Consider the following 7,619-nt stretch of genomic DNA (forward strand, 5'->3'; position numbering starts at 1 on the left):
ACATTGCCACTCACTGCCTATCCTGATTCAGGCCCTCCGATTCACACCACCCCATGATGTTTTTCTCACTTCTACTAGTGAATGGCCTGTTAGAAACCCTTACAATGCACACCACCCCGCTTTTTTTTTCAGAAACCTGTCCTACATTTCCACTACATGTTTACAGACCTCCCAAAGCTGACCACCTCGTGGTGCATTTCTCCATCCTACATTGCCACTCACTGCCTATCCTTTTTTTTTTTTTTTTTTTTTTTTTTTTTTTTTTTTATTTAAGAGGAAAAAGAGAAAAACACAAAACAAACCAAAGTGGCGTAAGGGTACATGCAATACAGAACTACAAAACAAAACAAAACAAAACAAAACAAAACAAAAAACCATAACAGTAAGAAATTACCTGCTAGTAGATTACACACTATTTTCTTGAAAATAGTTCCTCAAATCACAGTATCAAAGAACACAAGGTGGACATTCAAACAGGGAGACTGCAAACAGCTGTGTTCAATGTTCCAAAAACATTGATAAAGTCAGCTATTTAACACCCCCAAACACACTTGCTGTTATATCCGTTAGGGCTCCTTTTCTTTTTTTTTTTTTTCCCCTCTCTTTTTTACAACAAAATTTACACATCTTGGATTTTATTACTCCTTAGTGCTTATTACTTTCTTTGGGGGGGGGGAAGAATACAGTCAAATATGGCAAAACAAAGCTGTCAGTCAATACCAAGGATAGACGTAGCACATGGTGTAGAACAGAGTACAAGTTTATCAACAATGGTTATCAACGTTGTCCCTTGTTTCCTTAAAAAGAATTGTCTATCTTATTAGATATTATAAAGTTGGACAAAACAGTAGAGAACAAGACCAATAAAACTTAGGCATTGTAAACATTACAGGACTTCCAAAGAAGACAATAGTCAAACCAGAATGGGTATCTTAGTGAATCTTATTGTCTTCAAAGTAGTTGCCTATGTCTTCAAACTTGATACTATCATATAGAATGGAACAGAGTCTAATCAGTCAAAACAAGATCGTGGGAGTACTACAGGACTTCAAAACAAGTTAATAGGAAATCGAAAAGAGTTACTATTTATATATCCTAATTTTTTTGAATTTTTTCTTTAATTAAGACAAACATAAGAAATGACTAAATAATTTTTTTGAAACAATAAGGGGGAGATTGAGATAAAACAGGACATAACAATATAACAATAGAGGTCACAGCATGACTGTTTCAATAACCTAGAACTTCACCACCTTATAACCTGACTTAATAGTAGTTACCATAGTGTCTTTTTCCTTGAAATATTTGGGTAAAACTTCATATACTCTAGCTTCAAATATTTTCATATCAAGAAGCCCAGAATAAAGCCTTTCTAATTAATGAGTGAAAACTTTATAAGGCTTCAAGTCCACCTAATGGGGAATCATGATTACCACATATTTTTATATATTTGAATCATTACTTACATTAGGGAAACTATTCAGTATTCACACATGCGAGATTGATTTATTTCACTTATGAGTATGGTCTCAAGCTGTGCCCATTTATTGATAAATATCTCAATGTGATCCTTCTTTATAGCTGAATAATACTCCATTGTATAGAAATACCACAACTTTTTTATCCATTCCTCAGTTGATGGGCACTTGGGTTGTTTCCAAGATCTGGCGATTACAAATTGTGCTGCTATAAACATAGGTGCACATATATCACTGTGGTATGATGCTTTCAGTTCTTCTGGGAATATGCCTAGAAGTGGAATAGCTGGAATAAATGGGATTTCCAGTCCCAACTTTTTGAGAAATCTCCAGACAGATCTCCACAAAGGCTGTACCAGTCTACACTCCCACCAGCAGTGCAGGAGAGTTCCTTTTTCCCCACAGCCTCTCCAGCATTTGTTGTCGGTTTTCTTGATCCTGGCCATTCTTTCAGGAGTGAGATGGTATCTCAGTGTGGTTTTAATTTGCATTTCTCTAATGACCAATGATGATGAGCATTTTTTCATGTATTTATTTGCCATTTGCATTTCTTCATCTGAGAATTGCATATTCATCTCAGATGCCCATTTTTGGATTGGATCTTTGAATTTCGGAGGTCTGAGTTTCTTTAATTCTTTGTATGTTTTAGACAAGAGGCCCTTGTCTGAGAGAGAGTTCACTAAAATCTTTTCCCAGTTTGTGGGTTTTCTTTTCACTATGCTGGAGATTTCTTTTGACATGCAGAAACTTTTTAATAAGAAGTGGTCCCAGTTATTGATTCTGGGAAGTATTTCCCGTGCGGTTTGAGTCCTGTTCATGAATTCTTTACCTACTCCTATGTCTCCAAGGTTTCTACCTATTTTGTCTTCCAATAGATTTAGTGTTTCTGTTTTAATATTCAGATCTTTGACCCATTTACATTTTAATTTAGTACATGGTGATAGACATGGGTCTAGCTTTAGTTTTCGGCAAATGGAGAGCCAGTTTTTCCAGCACCATTTATTAAAGAGACTGTCGTTCTTCCAGTGAACCTGCTTGGCTCCTTTATCAAAAATAAGGTGGTTGAGTGTGTTCGTAGTTGTGGTTGTATCTTCTAATCTATTCCACTGATCTTCAGCTCTGTTTTGATTCCAATACCATGTTGATTTTACTACTGTTGCTTTGTAGTATAACTTCAAGTCAGGGATTGTGATGCCTCCTGCTTTGTCTTTGCTGCTTAGAATTGCCTTTGCGATTCTAGGTCTCTTCTGGTTCCAGATGAAATTTAGGAGTGATTTCTCTAGATCTATAAGGTATGTTGATGGTATTTCTATTGGGATTGCATTGAATCTGTATAACAGTTTTGGGAGAATGGCCATTTTCACAATGTTTGTTCTTCCTATCCATGAGCAAGGGATGTCTTTCCATTTTCTGAGATCATCTTCTATTTCCTTTTTCAGTGTATTATAATTTTCACTGTATAAGTCTTTCACTTCTTTCGTAAGAGTAATTCCTAAATATTTCATTTTTTTGCTTGCTAATGTGAATAGTCCAGTTTCTCTTATTTCCCTCTCTGTAATTTTGTTGTTCGTGTATAGGAATGCTATTGATTTCTGAGTATTGATTTTGTATCCAGCCACATTACTGAATTTATTTATTGTATCTAAGAGTATTTCAATGGAGTTTAGGGGGTCTTCTATGTAGAGTATCATGTCATCTGCAAACAATGATAATTTAACTTCTTCTTTTCCTATCTTTACCCCTTTTATTTCTCTTTCTTGCCTAATTGCTCTGGCTAGTACTTCCAGTACTATATTAAATAGGAGTGGTGATAAAGGACATCCTTGTCTTGTACCCGATTTTAAAGTAAAGGCTTTCAATTTTTGGCCATTTAGTATGATGCTGGCTGTTGGTTTGTCATAAATGGCCTTTATTATATTGAGGTAAAGACCATTTATTCCAATTTTCTGTAAAGTTCTTATCATGAATAAGTGTTGGACCTTATCGAAGGCTTTTTCTGCATCTATAGAGATGATCATGTGATTCTTATTTTTGGCTTTATTGATATGGTGGATTACATTTATTGATTTGCGTATGTTGAACCATCCTTGCATTCCTGGGATGAATCCCACCTGGTCATGGTGTATAATCTTCTTGATGATTTGCTGGATCCTATTTGCCAATATTTTATTGAGGATTTTTGCATCTGTGTTCATTAGGGAGATCGGTCTATAGTTCTCTTTTATAGTTGGGTCTTTCTCAGGTTTTGGTACTAGAGTAATATTTGCTTCCAGGAATGACTTAGGAAGGATTGCTTCCCTTTCAATTTCATTGAATAGTTTGAGGAGTGTCGGCATTAGGTCTTCTTTATATTTCTTGTAGAATTCTGCAGTGAATCCATCTGGGCCTGGGCTCTTCTTGGTGGGCAAGGACCCAATTACATTCTCAATTTCATTAGCAGAGATTGGGTTATTCAACAGTTTTATATCCTCTTGATCTAGCTTTGGTACTTCATATGCTTCTAAGAATCTGTCTATTTCTTCTGTGTTATCAAACTTTTGAGAGTAGAGGTTTTCGAAATAGGTGTTGATGATCCTCTGTATTTCTATTGGGTCTGTAGTGATTTCTCCTTTTTCATTTCTTATTGCATGAATTTGAACTTTTTCTTTCCTTTTTTTAATAAGGTTGGCTAGGGGCTTATCGATTTTATTTATTCTTTCAAAGAACCAACTCTTTGATTCGTTGATTCTTTGGATTGTTTTCTTAGTCTCTATTGCATTGATTTCTGCTCTGATTCTTATAATTTCCTCTCTTCTTTTGGCTTTGGGCTTGACTTGCTCTTCTTTTTCTAGCTGTTTGAGGTGTAGCATCAAGTTATTTACTTGTATTCGTTCTGTTTTCCTGATGTGGGAACTCAGTGCAATAAATTTTCCTCTCAGAACGGCTTTCATTGCATCCCACAGATTCCGGTAAGTTGTATCTGCATTTTCATTTTCTTTTAGGTATTGTTTAATTTCTTCTTTAATTTCTTCTGTGACCCACTGATTACTCAAGAGTGTGTTATTTAGTTTCCATGTGTTTGCGGGATTTTTGCAGTATCCTTTGTTATTAATTTCTAATTTCAGAACGCTATGATCCGATAATATGCAAGGGATGATTTCAACTCTTTTGCATTTGCTTAAATATGTTCTGTGAGCTAATATATGGTCTATTTTAGAAAATGATCCATGTACTGCTGAGAAGAATGTGTATACTGATGTTGTTGGGTGGAACATTCTGTATATGTCTATCAAACCCATTTGTTCACAGGTGTGATTCAGTTCTGTTATTTCTTTGCTCATTTTCTGTCTGGTTGATCTGTCCCTTGGTGTCAGTGGTGACCATCCCATGGTGTTTTTCTACATCCTGCATTGCCACTCACTGCCTATCCTGATTCAGGCCCTCTGATTCGCACCACCCGTGATGTTTTTCTCACTATTACTAGTCAATGGCCTGTTAGAAACCCTTACAATGCGCACCACACGGCGATGTTTTTCAGAAACCTATCGTGCATTGCCAATGCATGTTTCCTGACCTCCCCATGCTGACCACCCCTTGGTGCTTTTCTCCATCCTACATTGCCACTCAATGCCTATCCTTATTCAGGGCCTCCGATACCCACCACCCCGTGATGTTTTTCTCACTCCTACTAGTGAATGGCCTGTTAGAAACCCTTACAATGCGCACCAACCCGCGATGTTTTGCAGAAAGCTATCATACATTGCGACTGCATGTTTCCTGACCTCCCCATGCTGACCATCCCATGGTGTTTTTCTACATCCTGCATTGCCACTCACTGCCTATCCTGATTCAGGCCCTCTGATTCGCACCACCCGTGATGTTTTTCTCACTATTACTAGTCAATGGCCTGTTAGAAACCCTTACAATGCGCATCACCCAGTGATGTTTATCAGAATCATATTCTACATTTCCAATGCATGTTTCCTTGCCTCCCCATGCTGACAAACCCGTGGTGCTTTTCTCCACCCTACACTGCAACACACAGCCTATCCTAATTCAGGCCCTCTGAGTCACTCCACCCCGTGATGTTTTTTTTTCACTCCTAGTTGAATGGCTTGTTAGAAACCCTGACAATGCGCACCACACTGCGATGTTTTTCAGAAAGCTATCACACATTGCCACTGCATGTTTCCTGACCTCCCCATGCTGACCATCCCATGGTGTTTTTCTACATCCTACATTGCCACTCACTGCCTATCCTGATCCAGGCCCTCTGATTCGCACAACCCCTGATGTTTTTCTCACTATTACTAGTGAATGGCCTGTTAGAAACCCTTACAATGAGCACCACACGGCGATGTTTTTCAGAAACCTATGCTACATTGCCACTGCTTGTTTCATGACATCACGATCCTGACCACCCCGTGGCGCTTTTCTCCCTCCTACATTGCAACTCACTGCCTATCCTAATTCAGGCCCTCTGATTCACACCACCCCGTGATGTTTTTCTCACTCCTACTAGTGAATGGCCTGTTAGAAACCCTTACAATGCGCATCACCCAGTGATGTTTATCAGAATCATATTCTACATTTCCAATGCATGTTTCCTTGCCTCCCCATGCTGACAAACCCGTGGTGCTTTTCTCCACCCTACACTGCAACACACAGCCTATCCTAATTCAGGCCCTCTGAGTCACTCCACCCCGTGATGTTTTTTTTTCACTCCTAGTTGAATGGCTTGTTAGAAACCCTGACAATGCGCACCACACTGCGATGTTTTTCAGAAAGCTATCACACATTGCCACTGCATGTTTCCTGACCTCCCAATGCTGACCATCCCATGGTGTTTTTCTACATCCTACATTGCCACTCACTGCCTATCCTGATCCAGGCCCTCTGATTCGCACAACCCCTGATGTTTTTCTCACTATTACTAGTGAATGGCCTGTTAGAAACCCTTACAATGAGCACCACACGGCGATGTTTTTCAGAAACCTATGCTACATTGCCACTGCTTGTTTCATGACATCACGATCCTGACCACCCCGTGGCGCTTTTCTCCCTCCTACATTGCAACTCACTGCCTATCCTAATTCAGGCCCTCTGATTCACACCACCCCGTGATGTTTTTCTTACTCCTACTAGTGAATGGCCTGTTAGAAACCCTTACAATGCGCACCACCCCTTGATGTTTTCCAAAAAACTATCCTACTTTGCTAATGTACGTTTCCTGACCTCCCCATGCTGACCACCCTATGGTGCTTTTTTCCATCCTACATTGCCACTCACTGCCTATCCTGATTCAGGCCCTCCGATTCACACCACCCCATGATGTTTTTCTCACTTCTACTAGTGAATGGCCTGTTAGAAACCCTTACAATGCACACCACCCCGCTTTTTTTTTCAGCAACCTGTCCTACATTTCCACTACATGTTTACAGACCTCCCAAAGCTGACCACCTCGTGGTGCTTTTCTCCATCCTACATTGCCACTCACTGCCTATCCTAATTCAGGCCCCCTGATTCACACCACCCCGTGATGTTTTTCTCACTATTACTAGTCAATGGCCTGTTAGAAACCCTTACAATGCGCACCACACGGCGATGTTTTTCAGAAACCTATCCTACCTTGCCAGTGCATGTTTCCTGACCTCCCCATGCTGACCACCCCTTGGTGCTTTTCTCCATCCTACATTGCCACTCAATGCCTATCCTAATTCAGGCCCTCCGATACACACCACCCCGTGATGTTTTTCTCACTCCTACTAGTGAATGGCCTGTTAGAAACCCTTACAATGCGCATCACCCAGTGATGTTTATCAGAAACATATTCTACATTTCCACTGCATGTTTCCTTGCCTCCCCATGCTGACAAACCCGTGGTGCTTTTCTCCACCCTACATTGCCACACACAGCCTATCCTAATTCAGGCCCTCTGAGTCACTCCACCCCGTGATGTTTTTTTTCACTCCTAGTTGAATGGCTTGTTAGAAACCCTGACATTGCGCACCACACGGTGATGTTTTTCAGAAATCTATCCTACATTGCCTCTGCTTGTTTCATGACATCCCGATCCTGACCACCCCGTGGCGCTTTTCTCCCTCCTACATTGCAATTCACTGCCTATCCTAATTCAGGCCCTCTGATTCACACCACCCCTTG

This window comes from Cavia porcellus, unplaced genomic scaffold (genome assembly GCF_034190915.1).
Source record: "Cavia porcellus strain 051 isolate PalLab524CR breed Dunkin Hartley unplaced genomic scaffold, mCavPor4.1 scaffold_57, whole genome shotgun sequence".
Classification (NCBI taxonomy): Eukaryota; Metazoa; Chordata; class Mammalia; order Rodentia; family Caviidae; genus Cavia; species Cavia porcellus.